General features: G+C 40.1%; 1 protein-coding gene across 4 annotated transcripts in view; it reads left to right on the forward strand.

Annotated features, from left to right (window-relative positions):
* Positions 1-16,235, forward strand: part of RNF150 (ring finger protein 150) — a 292,882-nt gene that overhangs the window by 159,959 nt on the left and 116,688 nt on the right. The window lies entirely within an intron of this gene.

The raw sequence follows: 16,235 nt of genomic DNA on the forward strand, positions 1-16,235 counted from the left end.
TGGAGCCTGCTTCCGATTCTGTGTCTCCCTCTCTCTCTGCCCCTCCCCCGTTCATGCTCTGTCTCTCTCTGTCTCAAAAATAAATAAAAATAAATTTAAAATAATGAAAAAAAATTATTTCAATCACTAATCCGCTTTGTGCAGGTAAATGTAGTTTGCATGTCTCCAGGCATATGCATACTCTGTGATTTAGGTGAGAAGCTAATTGGAATTGGATGGTGTGTTAAGTGGTTCATAGGGTTTAAGCTTCTACTCTGCTCCAATTTGATTAACTTTCCTTAAATTGTAAACTATTCCCCTCAGGGTCACTCCATGAGTTGGGATCATGTTAAAAGTTAGCACTTTTAAATAGGCACTATACTTTGGTCCTTTGATGGATGGAATAAGAACATATAATTTCCTTTAGAAAAAGATTTCTCCTTTGATGGACAGTGCCCCATTCCACTCAGTAGAAAGCTTCAGCTATGCAAGCTATAGCTATAATAAGCCTCAGGTTAACTTAAGTCATTTATTTTTATTAAAGCAGTACTGGCCCTTCAGAAAGATTGACTCTCAGGTTAGTTGTAGGCTCACAGACAAAAATGCAATATCAAAGGTCTTAATGTTGCATTGGTGAAGTATTCAACCATTCAGGCAAGAGAGACCGAACTTGAATTAGGCAGGTGAGCACATCAGGTTCCGCTTGGCTTTGTGCAGATCACAACTGAAGAGCAGTCTCCATCATCTTACATGATCACTGGCCGGCGTGTCTTACTGTACCTGGAGAAGATCACTTCAGTGCCATTTCCCATGAAGTAAGATTTGCTAGATATTCTCTAGATTAGTAGCCTCACACCAGGGTGTTTTAGGTGGTGACATGGAGAATAAAGGTATAACTGAAAGTGAAGGGAGAGATTTGGCTGGTGTGCTGCATCTCCTAAAGAAATTACACCAAGATAAATCTAGTGCCACGTAATCGTTACAGACACCAGATTTGGAGTTAGGTCTGGATTCAAATCTGTACCCTGGTGGGTGATTCTTAGTTGTGTGACTTTACACAGGTTAGGTACTTTGCCTTTCTATGCCTATACTTCCTCATGTGTAAAGTGAGACTGATCTCCTGTTCAGCTGCATCCAAGGGCTATTGAGTGAGAAAATACGTGTGACACATTAGACAGTTGTTAACTAGATCACCTTTAATAGATAAGGTAGTTCTTAGAAAATAGTAATCCCCCCCCCATGTAAATAGCTCAATTCTTTTTTTGTTTTTTTTTTTTAGAGAGACAGCACATGCATAGGAGTAGGGGGGAGGGGCAAAGGGAAAGAGGGGGGTGGGGGGAGAATCTCAAGGAGGCTCCATGCGCAGTGCAGAGCCCAATGTGGGGCTCAATCCCATGCCCCTGGGATCATAACTTGAGCCGAAATCAAGAATTGGACACTCAACCAACTAAGCCACGCAAGCACCCTAAATAAATAAATAAATATCTTCATTCTTATGTAATTCACAAAGAGTTAAATCTAGATGTGGGTTTTTAGCTCAACTGACACAGTTTGAAATGAAATGGGATCTTTTTTCCATCTTTTCTCCAGAGTTGTGGGAAAAGGAAAGCATAAAAATAGACTATAGAGAAAGAATCTGGCTTTCTTGGAGAGTGATTCCCCAGGTAGCAGTGGTTTTTAATTTATAGTAATAGGGTATGCACACAGTTAAAAAACAAACAAACAAACAAAAGGGTGTGTATTTAAAAGTAAATTTCTTCCCACCTCAACCTCCCTTCCTCCAGCTCTCTCCAGAGGCAGAAACTCTTAACACTTCCCTTTCTAGGCTTCTAGAAGTTTCTGTGCTATATGTAACAAAAGTTGTTTTCCACATTATAGACAAGGGCTCTGCCTTCACATAGCTTGCATTGTAATGCTGTCAACAAGCAATACACATGAAAACAGATAGAAACCCACTCAGAGGCTAGTGCAGTAGTCAGATGACAAGTGATGGATTTGGAGCAGAGTGAACAAGAATTCAGAAGGAATCTGATTAGGATCATATTTTTAAATCCTATGGATTAAATATAGAGTATAAAGAATATATCCTAGTTTATACCTGTTGTACCAGCCTAATTGTTAATAACTCCCCATTTTACTCTCAAAAGTGATAGTTTGGATAGTAAATTACATGTTTACCATATGTGTGAGAGAAAGAGAAGAATCAAGGATGCAATTAGGTCAGTTTTCACAGCATGAACCAAAATGGAAAAGACAGGAGAAGAGATCCTGAGGGGCTGGGAACTCAGAATTTGAATTTGCAGATGTTAAATTTGAGAAGCCTATTATATCTACTAGGTATCTTTTTAAAAAATTTTTTAATGTTTTGGTTTTTTGTTTTTTTTTTTGAGAGAGAGAGAGAACACGTGCAGGGGAGAGGCAGAGAGAGGGAGACACAGAATCCGAAGCAGGCTCCAGGCTCTGAGCTGTCAGCACAGAGCCCAATGCAGGGCTCGAACCCACCAACCCTGAGATCATGACCTGAGCTGAAGTCGGAGGCTTAACCGACTGAGCCACCCAGGCATCCCTGTATCTACCAGGTATCTAACACAGACACCAGGTATTTCAATATGCAAGTCTGGAGGTCAGGAGAGAAGAAGAGCTGGAGATAGAAATACAGGAGCCGTCAGTACATAGATGCCATTTAAATCGCCAGGACAGGATGAGCTCCCTTGGAGACTAAGCATCCAGGAGAAGAGATCTAAAGACAGCTTGATGTCTGCTTATGTGGCCTCACACCCCACTCTCTTTCCCTCTATCATATTATTTTATGTATTTGTTTTCTTTCCAGTTCATATCACTATTTGAATCCATTCCCTCCTTGCCTCACACCTCACTTTCCCTGTGCATGCAAGCCCCCAGGGGGAGGGCAACAAGAAGGTTGGTTTGCGGAGACCAGCCACAACCTCACACTCCATCCGCACCCACTGCCCTCTGCTCAGGGTCCACTGGGACCTTTTTACACTCATGATGCTTTTCTTTCGTACAGCCCCATCTTTTCTTCCAGGCCAGCGTCCTTTGGGGACCTTGGTCTATCAGCCAGCTTATGTATGCCTTAATACAGGGATTAATTGTTTCCACAGAGCTGAAGGAAGTGGCCAGACTCCCAATTCCCATTTCTGAACAAGCCCCGTGATGTGGAGAGCCTGTTGGAGCATCCCATATCAGTTAGGAGGCAGGTTGTTGCAGAGCACACACAGGACCTTGAGGGGACTGCTTTTCATGTCACATTGTAGCCCACTGGAGCCTCATCTCTGATGAATCCTAGAATACTCGGTTGTCATAATCAGACATAAACCCAGACATAAATGTGACTCCCCGGGCAGCTTAGGCAAGGGTCTAAAATACTGTCAGAGCTGGAATGTCTGTTAGGAGCTGGGACCACTTAAGAGTAAATAGAGTATGTTCTGTTCTAAGTGCTTTCTATATATGACATACTTCTTCTTAACTCTATGATGAAGGTACTGTAAGTATAACCCCATTCTTCAGGTGAGGAAACAGAGAAGGTAAGCTGTTGCCCAAGAACACACAGCTTGGCAGTTTTTAAAGCTAGGATCTTTAACATCTTTGAAATGCTCCATCCTGAGAACGTCTTATGTACCTCCTGGCAGTCCAAGCCCAGCGGGTTGGTCTCCTCCAGGAGATGCCATTCTTTTCCAGTTGTCACTTACAGAATAAGCACCACAAAAGTGCTCACTGTTGATTATCATTGTAGACACAGTTTCAGTCAAGACTTCTGTGAAAAAGATGTGCCCCGTCTTGTGCAGGACCCAAAAATGAGAATGGTAGGAGGGCTGCTGTCCTTTCTAGATTTTTTTCCAGGGAATGTGAGTAATCCCTAAGAACCACTGATAATTCACGTTTTTCCAGGTTCATTCCTGTCTCTCTGGCAGCTTAACAGTGCACCTGCCACACATAAATTTTACACATCCATTTAAATCTTCCATGTGTGAAAGGAACTCACTGACATTAAGAACATTTGCAACATGTATGGCAAATTCAAAAAGTGAATTTCTTTGATATAGAATGTGTTCCTATAAAGAGCAAAAATGCCACAAAAGATGTTAAGATGATACTTGATCTAAGGAAGGCAAGTGGTGCCTGGAGGAGATCATTGTAAGCATATTAAACAATCAGATGTCATTTTTTTGCCTGCAAATCTAGGAAAAAGCAAACCTGCTAAAACCCAATCCTGGGGAGGCAAGGGTGTAAAGGGCTCCATACTTACAATGATAGCAGGTTTCAGAAATTGGTATCATTCTTCTTGAGAGTAGTTTAGCAGTCTTGATTCAATTTGCTTTTTATTATTCTTAAATCTAATTTTTGAATAAGTAGTGTATTCTCATGGTTCCAAATGCAAGGATAATAAAAAAGATTTGCATTAAAAATTCTCTTTCCCACCCTTCTCCTCCTCTAGAAACCCAAGTATCTCCCCAGAAGCACACATGGTAGTGATTTCTGGTGCAAACACGTTTCTGGTGCGATATTTTTGTGAACACACACACATATGTACATGTTCTTTTCATCCTTTCTTACATAAAGTGTAGCACATTATCATTTGAAATGTTGATTTCTTTGCATCTTTGAGATTTTCCCATACCCTTTCATCAAGAGATTCTTTTTCTTCCATTACACAGTGTAATGGGTTGTATCATGTCCCCTTGAAAATTCATACGTTGAAGTCATAACCCTGAGTACCTTGGAATGTGACCTTATTTGGAAGTAGGGTCATTGTAGGCACCATTACTTGAGATAAGGTCATTTAGAAGTAAGTTGGGATCCTAGCCCAATGACTGGTTTCCTTATAAAGGAGGAAAATTTGGACACAGACACGCATACAGGGAGAACTCTGTTTGGAGATGAAGGCAGAGTTGGGATGGTACATATACAAGCCAAGGAATGCCACAGATTGCCAGCAAACCACTAGAAGCTAAGCACGAAGCATGGAACAGATTCTCCCTCACAAGGAATCAATCCTGTGGACCCCTTGATCTTGGACTTCTAGCCTCCAAAACTTTGAGACCGTAAATTTCTGTTGTTTTAAGCCAAAAAAAAAAAAAAAGGTTTGAATTTAATTGTGATTTGGGAGCAAAATAACAGGGTGGTAGGCAGGGCAGGATCATGAGGCAAGAGGACCATCCAGTGTAGTAAGTGCACAGGAGCATTTGAAGTCAGGAACCACACCTGAATCATAAAGGTAGGGACAGTGGTTATGCCCTCCAGAGCAAAAAAAGTCGGCCCAGGAGAGGAAGCTGCAGGAAGGGCGCTGAGGTGAAGGAGGTCTTTTCTGCCACACGTGTGTCTGTGGGAGCAGCAGGCCGCTGGTCACGTGTGTCTGTGGGAGCAGCAGGCCGCTGGTGAAGGCACCAGGATGGCGTGGGAAGCTGCTTATCAGAGATAGAAAGGCCCTATAGTGATTAGGAAAAACATTTTACTGGCCATTTGACACATGTCTGGGTGACTTTTAAATACTGTGACGTATCTCTCTTTCTCTCCTCACGTCTTCGTGATGCCTCTGGATGAGTATGTTAAGAAAATAGCCCATTGATCTGCAGGGTGGACTTCTACATGCATAGCCTCCCCTGAGAACCCCCATTCCCAGAAAGCTGTGGATGGGAAAGCACAGTGGTAAGAACTGGGAGGAAGAGATACCTGGCCATCATTCTACTCATGCGGTTGAGAATGCTGACCATCTGCCCCCAGAACCATTGTATTTAAAACTTAAAGGATGTTAGATATAATGAATTTGAGACAGGGAAATGCGAAGTGAGGTTTTTGGGTTTTTTTTCATGGAGACACAACCAGGCTGGTGATTTCAAGTCAGAGTAGTTTCCACGAGACCAAGCTGCCTCCACAGACAATATTGAGATACTGAGGAGACCTGACCCATGGGGAGGGTGCCAGCCCCATTTCTGCCATAGCAGTGAACGCAAGGACTCCTCACCTTTCTACTATTTGAACTTTGGCCCTTTATGGCATGAGAAGTAAGGACTCATTAAGTCCTTTTAAAAAAAAAATTTTTTTTTAATCTTAGTAAATGCATGTACAAGCAGGGGAGGGAGAAAGGGAGAGAGAGAAGGAGAGAGGGGGAGACAGAGAGAATGAGAATCTTAAACAGGATCCATGCTCAGCACAGAGCCCAATGCGGGGCTTGATCCCGTGACCCTGGGATCATGACCTGAGCTGAAATCAAGAGTCAGATGCTCAACTAAGCCAACCAGGCGTTCTGATTAAGTCCTTTCTACTATGTAGTTTAAGATTCCCTACCTCTGGGGGCTTCACAGAGTGTGCTAAGGATTCATCTTCATTCTACCCATCTAATGACATCCTAACTAGTAACTTCTTTTAGAACTTTGACATCAAAGGCTGGATGGGTGACAGACTTCTGATCGTGAACACCATTGTGCACTATGCGTGGTCTCTCCTCCACACCTGTGTCCCTCATTTCCCAAATGTGCCACTTCTGCTGCCTTTTACTAATTCTTACCTGCTTTTAGAAACCCTACAGGATGGCAAAGCAAAACCAGCAAGCAGCATTCTTGCCCTGGCTGTGGCAGGTGAGCCTGTCTTCTGGTGATGCTCTGGGCGTCAGTGTCCCACTCTCTAATAGGACATCCCATCTCAGATACAAGTAATGGGTTTGTGTCCTGAAAACCACAGGACTCCCAGTAGATGGAGGTTATTTCAAATACAGGCGGATAAGATAAACTAAGGTTCTTTTTTGTTATTCACAAACAGTATTGCCTTTGAGGCTAATCCAAGGGAACCAGACCTGTTTTGTTTCATGTGAGGCCTGGTAATCACATTCAAACAAGTTTTCTTGAAAGAGTTACCTCTGTCGGTGAATACCTTTTCCTATTATTTGCATATACAATGGCCCATCTCCCTTTGATTTCATTTGTATATGCCAGTGTTCAAGTTAGGTTAGAACAAGGCAAGAAATAGAATATAAAGCAAATTTGAATTTTACAGGGAAAGAAAAAGGAAAGGAGATATTCTGAGTGTCAGTCAGCAGAGGAAGGTCTACAGGTAGAGATGCTTCTGTCTCCTAAAGAAAAAGGACCAAAATGGTCCCTGATGTTGCTCTGGACAAAGTGCAGAGCCGTAGGGGGGCCAGAAATGCAATGAGTGCATTGTATCCATGAAGTATTTAGTGCAGTATATAGCCTTGAATTTGCTTTTTTTTAAAGATAATTCGGATCTGAAAGGATCTTTGATTCCCAGTTCTGTTCTTCCTGGATGAAAATCCTGAGCTGGCAAAGCTGAAAATAACATTACTAACTTACCTGCTTTTACTAATAAGGGAAACTAAGGTCTGAAATGTGTAAGTGACCTGACCAAAGTCACAGTTACTTAGTGACAGAAATAGGACCGAAAATCAGATCTTCTAACTTTCAAGTCATTGCCTTCTCCTCTGCAACACCTTCCACAAAAAATAACCCTGATGTTTTTACCTCATGTTGTATGTACACAAACAGCCTTAAGTCACTGCTCCATGAGGTCACCATGGCCATTAGAATAGTCTAATTCTTTATCCAGGTTTCTAGATTTATGGATGGTGCTCTACATCATAGAAATTGGACTGGCTGTGCAAAGATTTCTGTCCTGTCAACCAGGCCTGGAAGGATCATTAATAAGTATTAGAGTAAGGGAGGAAGTGTCTGAGTCACCTGTGGCCACGTGAGGTTCCAGACAGTTGGGACCAACTCCGTTTATGCTCACAATGTCTTTCCTTCACCTAAAACATAAGAACAGTTAGTTATTTTTTCCACTTGGTGGTAGTGATAATGATAATAATCATGATTATAAAATATAGCAGTCAGATACAAGGGGCAAATATATAGAATTAACCAGTCAAATGAGATAGAAGAACGTAAACTTAATCTTGATGCTCTGTTTTGGAATCCTTATTCCTCGGTGTTCTTGTTTTTGTTTTTGGTTTTTGTTTTTTTCATCACTGCATTTCTATGTATAACACAGAGGGGAACATGAAGAAAGCATCTTGTTTTTCTCAGTTTCTTAAGTATTTAGGAGATAACTATATGTATTGGGTTGAATTGGAGTCTGTCACTTACCATCTTTGTTGGCATCTATGTAGGACTTTCTTCTGTTAATTAACAGTTCTGTATTTATTTTCCATAAAGCTGTTTATCTTCACTGCCAGGAACCAGTAATCTTGGTAAATATTTTTTTTTTTTATATCTGTTTCAATCACATTGGTGGATATATCTAGTTACCAAGATGGTCCCACTCCTGACAATCTTTAGTGAATAGTATGATTTGGGTCTAGTTGGGCTAGAGAAAATCCATAGGAGCACCTTGGAGAAGAGGGAGGAAACCCTACCTGAAACAGAAGACCCATGCAAATGTAAGGTGGCCCCTTGGTCTTCCATTAGCATTGTGTCACTCTGCATTTCTGAGAACCACAAAGGAAAGAATCTGTTTTGTGATAGACTTCCGGTTCGAACCCTTAGAATCTCTATTCAGGCTACACACAACACTCAGTTTGAGCAGGGCCTATAGTTTTCCCTCTCACTTATACCTGGTGCGTTAAAAAAAACCCAAAGACAGAGGAGCCAGTTACTAAAGCAACTGATTTGTTTGGGCCATATTATTAAGAATGTTGATGTTTTACTCATTATCTTGTTAGTTTTGTCTTTTGGAAATCCAATAATACTAGTTTGAAAGTTGTTGGAAGTGGGACAGTTTTTTCTTGAATTCAGAAGTCACTATTTGTGTGTGTGTGATTTTCATGTCACTTAAAAAGAAACAGACATGCACATACTAACAAAATTTGACTACATGCAAGTGGTCATAGCATTTTTAAAACTTTATGGTGCTTTTCCTTTATTTTGCTAATCTGTTTTATGAATCTAGCACTACATGGTTGCATGATTGTCATACATATCTCAGAAGTTGATTTTTCTGTATTCTCCGGGAATCAGGAACATCTCTTCCTCCACTGGTAGGGCTTTCATATCTTCTGTCAGCCTCTGCCCATATGCTGTCCTTTTCCTCCTCCAAAGAGGTATATGTTTATTCTTTCTCAATAACATATGGAATGAGGTTTGACTCAAGGAACTCCACGGGAAAGAGAAAAGAAAAAGAATGCCATTGTACCATTTCTCAGAATAATTACAGAAAATATGTTTTCCTGCCTTTTGTGAGGTATTTGATATCTTGGGGCTTCCAGGGAGGAAGGACTCATAGACCTGATGTTTAAGAGGCCTTGATTATTTTCTTTTTTTAACTCTAATTTATCCATCTGTTAATTCTTCTACTTTGGGACTCCCATCTCCCAAATGACTTTATCCTCCACTGAACTCCTTTAACCTCATCAGCTCTCAGCCATCAGAATGCCAGAAATGGAATTCGTCTAATTCCTTCACCATTACCTCTGCTGTTAACCATAATCTCTGATTCCTTAATGTCCACATACATTTCCTGAATAGACACTTTTTAAAAATAAAGGCAGCTTGCACTTTCCTTTTAAAAGGGCATGGAAATGGCTTTTTCTGGAAGAGAAAAAGGGAATGTTTTTTAAAGACACCTCATCTTTATTCAGATACAGCCAAAAATAAAATTAAGTGCAGGCCAAAATTTAAAGTAGTCTTTGAACTTACCTTGTGTGCTCACCTTTAAGAAGGGCATATTTCATTTGCTAAAGAATTGTTTTAGAGGACTGGAGGGGAAGATGGCAGCAGAGTAGGAGGACCCTACGCTTGCCTCATCCCACAAATACAACTAGATAGATAGCTTCTCTAACTGTCCTGAATACCCCAGAAATCAATCTGAAGACTGGCAGAACAAAGTTCACAACTAAAGGTAGAGAAGAGGCCACATTGAAGAAGGTAGGAAGTGTGGAGATGTGGTTTGGTGGACAAACAGATTTTGGCCACCATGGTGGGGAGAGAGCCGTGGTCAAGGAGAAGGTGAAGGACAGACCAACATATGGGAACACATGGGAAAAAAATCCCCATAGCAATTGGCCTGGAAAACAAGGCCGGAATTTCATGAGTTCTTGCAACCAGTGAGGCTTAAAGCCTGGAGTTTTAAAGGTCAGCGTGCTTGGCTCAGGGAGAGCTTGGAGGACATTGGGGCTGCTGTTGGAGAAAAGGCAGAGCAAACAGCCTAAGGACATACAGCATGGAAACCGATCTGAGGAGGGCCTGGGGCACAGAGCAGGGAGATTAGCTCATCTTGGAGCATGTCACAGAGAGGCAACATTCAAGGAGAGACCCCCTCCAGGAACAAAGGAACACTGGTGGGCAACATTTCCCTCCCTTGTCCCCCAGCATAAATAATGGCCACCTGCAGAAAGCAATGCAGCATAGATCCTGGCTACCTAATTTGCTTACACCAAGCCCCACCCCCACTGTGTACCCGCGGAACTGCTCTTCTCAGTTACAATTGTCTCAGTCCTAGTTCGGCAGGCCCCCTTCCCCCAGAAGACTGGCCCAAACCCTGGTCCACACCATGTCTCCTAAACTGGGAGTTTTGCAAGGCCTTCATTTTTGTGGCGGTGATGACAGGTCTCCTTTCACAAGCAAGCCAGAGCACACATCGTTAAAATGTGCCCCATTCAGGCCAGATACCAAACACTGCCCACAACAGGGAAAGAGAGCCTCTGCAGACAACTGGACTGGAGGATAAAGTGGCTAGGACACAGCAGCCAAGTGCACACAGCACACATAGGAGGCACTCCTGTAAGTGCCAGGCCCTACAGAATAGGACACAACACTGCAGGGCACCACAGAACTTCTTCATAAAGCCATTACCCTCAAGAATAGGAGACATAGCTGACTTTCCTAACATAAGTGATATGCACAATGGAGAATTTAAAGCAATAATCATAAGGACACTGGGACTTGAGAAAAAAGTGGAGGACAACAGTGAGATCATTAATACAGAGATAAGTAATAACCTAGCAGAGATAAAGGGCTCAATAAACAAAATGAGAAACATGCTTGATGGAACAAACAGCAGGCTGGGAGAAGCAGAGGAATGAGTTAATGGCCTAGAAGACAGAGTTACGGAAAGTAATGAAGCTGAACAAAAGAAAAAAGAATCAGGCAAAATGAAAATAGACTTAGAGAACTCAGTGACTCCATCAAACATAATAACATTCATATTATAGGGGTACCAGAAAAAGAAGAGAGAGAAAAGGAGGCAGAGAATTTATTTGAGGAAATAATATCTGAAAACTTCCCTAACCCAGGAAGGAAACAGAAATCCAAGTCCAAGAAGCACAGAGAGATGCCAACAAAATCAACAAAGGCAGATCCACACTGAGGCATATTGTAATTAAAATGGCAAAATATAGTGGTAAAGAAAAAATAGTAAAATAAGCAAAAGAAGACAGTTACATACAAAGGAAAACCTATAAGGCTATCAGGGTATTTTCCAGCAGAAACTTTCCAAGCCAGAAAGGAATGGGTGGCATGATATATTCAAAGTGCTGAATGGGAAAAACTTGCAGCTAGGAATATTCTACCCAGCAAGGCTGTCATTCAGAGTAGAAGGAAAGGCAAACAATTTCCCAAACAAAAACTAGAGGAGATTGTGACCACTAAACCAGCCCTGAAGGGAATATTAAAAGGGACTCATTGAGTGGAAAGGAAAGACTCATACAGACCATACAGAATTCAAAATGGATTAAAAACCTAAATGTGAGATCTGAAATCATAAAAATCTTAGAATAGAGCATAGGTAGTAACATCAGCCTTGCCAAATTTTTTCTAGATAGGTCCCCTGAGGCAAGGGAAACAAAAACCAAAACCTATTGGAACTACGTTAAAGTAAAGCTTTTGCACATTGAAGGAAATAATCAATGAAATTAAAAAGCAACCTACAGAATGGGAGATGTTTGCAAATGATATATTGATAAAGGGTTAGTATCCAAAATACATAAAGAACTTATAAAACTCAACACCTATAAGACAAATAATCCAATTTAAAAATAGGCAGAAGAGGGGTGCCTGGATGGCTCAGTGGATTAAGCATCCTGCTCTTGATTTCATCTTGGGTCATGATCTCGCAGTCCATGAGCTCAAGCCTTGCATTGGGCTCTATGCTGACAGTACAGAGCCTGCTTGGGATTCTCTCTCCCTGTCTCTCTTTGCTCCTCTCCCACACACATGCATGCTGTCTCTCAAAATAAATAAAAAACATTTTTTAAAAACTGGGCAGAAGACACGAACAGACGTTTCTTCACAGAAGACATACAGATGGTGAACAGACACATGAAGAGATGCTCATCATCACTGATCATCCAGGAAGTGCAAATCAAAACTATAATGAGATAATTACCTCACATCTGTCAGAATGGCAAGAAACAACAGATGTTGGTGAGGATGTGGAGAAAAAAGAACCCTTGTGCACTGTTGGTGGGAATGCAAACTTGGTGCAGGCACTGTGGAAAACAGTCTGGAGGTTCCTCAAAAAGTTAACAATAGAACTCTCCTATAATCTAGTAATCCCACTACTAGACATTTATCCAAATAATACAAAAGCACTAGTTCAAAAGGATACATGCATCACTATGTTTATAGCAGCATTATTTACAATAGCCAAGATATGTAAGCAGCACAAGTGTCCATCGAGGATAAAGAAGATGTGGTGTATATACACAATGGAATATTATTCAGCCATATAAAAGGAAATCTTGCAATTTGCAATGACATGATGGAGCTGGAGAGTATTATACTAAGTGAAATAAATCAGTCAAAGAAAGACAAATACCATATGATTTCACTCATATGTGGAGTTTAAGAAACAAATGAGCAAAGGGAAAAAAGGAGAGACAGAGAGTGACAAAGTAAGAAACAGCCTCTTAACTATAGAGAACAAACTGATGGTTACCAGAGGGGAGGTGGGTGGAGGGATGGGTCAAATAGGTGATGGGGATTAACGAGTGCACATGTTGTGATAAGCATTGGGTGATTAAAATAAAAACTTTTTAAAACAACATTCCTTTTGGGTTGTGTCAAAAGAAGTAACTATTATATAATGAAGTAATAGAATATAAGTGACAGTTAAGACAGAAAAAATATGAATGTTGTGTGTATAAGTCAGCATAAGCCACATTACAGACTTTCTAATAAAAGGACATGCCTGGCTTCACTTTTTTATAGGTATTCTTCAGAACTATATAAAGTGTCTCAAAAATTATTTTAGGCTCTTGTAATGCACTATTTCATCTCTTTCATGAAACAGTAATATTATACTATATTTAAGTATATATAAGTATATAAGTATACTTATAAGTATATAGAAGTATAATAAGTATATAGAAGTATATATAAGTAAGTATTTAAGGTTGCTCTACCACTGGAATGATAATTTTACAAATAGATTATAAATTCCATGAAAATAGGGGTTATGCCCTATATTTCACTATTTTTCCCTTATAATTTCATCACACAGAATTATGCATAGAGGGGCACCTGGGTGGTTCAGTTGGTTAAGTGCCGATTTTGGCTCAGATCATGATCTTGTGATTCATGGGTTCAAGCCCCATGTCGGGCTTTGTGCTGACAGCTTGGAGCCTGGAGCCTGCTTCAGATCCTATGTCTCCCTCTTTCTCTGCCCCTCCCCTACTCATGCGCACTCTCTCTCTCTCTCAAGAACAAATAAACATTAAAAAAATTGTAAAGAATTATGCATAGAAAACGATATACTCAGTATGGTACATAAAACCTCATTACAGATCAACGGATTGTGATGCTTAGGAACGCTAACTCTGAACCCCAGTTAAACACACCAAAAGTAATTTCATTCTCTTCATTAGCAGACTTGTACTATGAAAAAATTGTACTCAATTATGTTTTGAATTTCAACAATTTAAGAAAAAATTTTTAAAGAATTGTTTAAATAAAATTAAATTTTGAAAAAAATATTTCTGGTTCCTTTGAGTATAATCTGTGACTGTTGTTTGAAAATAATACTTGCCACTTAATTGCTCTGCTTAGCCCTTGAAAATAAAAAAACAGTTGATGTGATTTTGTTGGGGCCAGGTATTTTGTAATACACATTAACACAATTGCAAAAATATCTGATCTCTTGAATGAAAAACAAAAACCTTTGTTTATTTGGGTCCAGATTTCTTATTCTAAATGTAATATCCTACAGGTTTGTTACACTTACTCCTAGTAACTAGTAGCCTTGTCTCAATTCCTTTCAATTCCTGCTCCAGGTTTCTTTTCCAGTGGAAAGCAGCTCTTGGTTGAGACTGACTGGTTTTGCCAAAGCCAAGATCACAGCTTTGCTTACCTTACCACATATATTGCTTATAGTTTGTCCATTAATTTTCCTGTTAACTGGCTAAATTTCATAGATGGTTTTTCATGCTTTAAAAAACTCTTTTGGTTTAAGATTTTAATTCACTCATCGAACATTTATGGAGTTTCCATTAGATTGTAAGCTAGAAAGAGCAGGAATTAATGTGTTTTTGAACTACCATTTTTTTAAGATTTTTAATTTTTTTAAGTATTCCCTACCCCCATAATGGGGCTCAAACTCACAACCCCGACATCAAGAGTCACATGTCCTATCAACTCAGCCAGTAGGTGCCCCTTTTCACTACCATTGTTTCCAAAACCCTGGGACAAAATAAGTAATTCAAAATACATGTGGACTAATTGTCAGTTATCAAAGGCAGCTTTACTCTAGGTGCTGGGACCTTCTTGAGGGAAATGTAACAGGGATAGGTTATACAAACAAATGTCACGTTGCAAATGTTATGACAGTGTTATGAAGCAGCGGGAACAGATTCCATAAGGTATAGACGAGAAGGATCTTCTGTCTTGGGAGACATGGAAGAAGAGCTCCCTGAAGAAGTAGCCTGAGTTAAGATCAAAGGATTGTAGATCAAAACATTAGAGGAAGAAGAAAGGACAGAGAGTTCCATCCTGTTTAGTTTCATCTCAGTGTTTTTCCCTTTCACTCAATGTGCCCCCCACCATGGTATTTATCATTATAAACCTTCCTTGTTTTTCCTGCTACCTTAATTTGCTAGCTACTCATGGACTTCTGCATAAATCTCAAGTGTATGTAGGTCTCCTTTTAGGTAACAACCAAACTTTTCTGTTAAAATTGCCGGTAATCATTTAGAAACTAAGGACAAAATATAAAAGAGAAAATGAATTAACAAGAAGAACACCTGTCTTCTACTTAATTTACTTATTTGCTGCGGTATGCTTGAGGAAGTGCCATATTGATAAACACTTAATAGATTTTGGCTGGTTAGTTCCTTGGCTGGTTGACTGATTAGCTGGCTGGCCAGATGTTGGTTGGCTGCTAGCTGATTGGTAGGTTGGCTGGCTAGCTTGCCAGGTGTTGGTTGGATGGCTGGTTGGCCACATGTCCATTGATTGGCAGGCTGGCTGATTGGTTAGCTGGTTGGCTGATTGGATGGATGTTGGTTGGTGGGCTGACTGGCTGGTCTGTTGATTGGGTGATTAGTGAATAATAAGAGTGGTAGTTTAGCTTTGGCTTTACAGTCAAACTTAATTTAATTCAAATTCTGACTGAGTTTTCATTGACTATGATATAAACAATTAAGTTCTGTAAGTCTCAGTTCTTTCTATAAAGTACTATTTTTTTCCCATAGGATTATTGTAAGAATGAAGGTGATATCGCATATAAAGCTTTAGCAGTACCTAAAGTATGTTAACTATTTGTTAGAATATGTTCACAATTTTAAAGAAAAGAAAGAAGCTTGAGTATTATTTTCAAAAGGAAAAATATTAATGAAAGCAAGTGATTATTCTTGTTAAATGTCTTATTTATTATAGTCCTTCAAATATGTTTCACTGCTGCAAATACACATCTATTACAGGATAGTACCTAAGAAGGAGTAGAAAACTCACAGGCACACAAGCAAATCTGCTTGACAGATTAAAACTTAATTCTCTCATCACCCACCCCTTCTCCCTCTCCCCTTCTTCCTCATTGGTCTATCGTTACATTATTTCAGGGCTCACTAGGATGGCAACTTTCCCTATCAAAAAAAGAAAAAAGAAGTGATAATATATTATTTGACATGAGTTACAGTGGTTACACGGGTGTGTGCTTTATAATTATTTAAGCTGAACATGTATGTTTTATGCATTTTCCTATATGCATACCCACTCTTAAACATACACAGAGGATGCGAAATTGGCATGTAAGAATGTGATGGAATAGGATAGTACAGGTGAGATATAAATCTAGGCTGG

This window comes from Herpailurus yagouaroundi, unplaced genomic scaffold (genome assembly GCF_014898765.1).
Source record: "Herpailurus yagouaroundi ecotype Mexico unplaced genomic scaffold, PumYag 28, whole genome shotgun sequence".
Classification (NCBI taxonomy): Eukaryota; Metazoa; Chordata; class Mammalia; order Carnivora; family Felidae; genus Herpailurus; species Herpailurus yagouaroundi.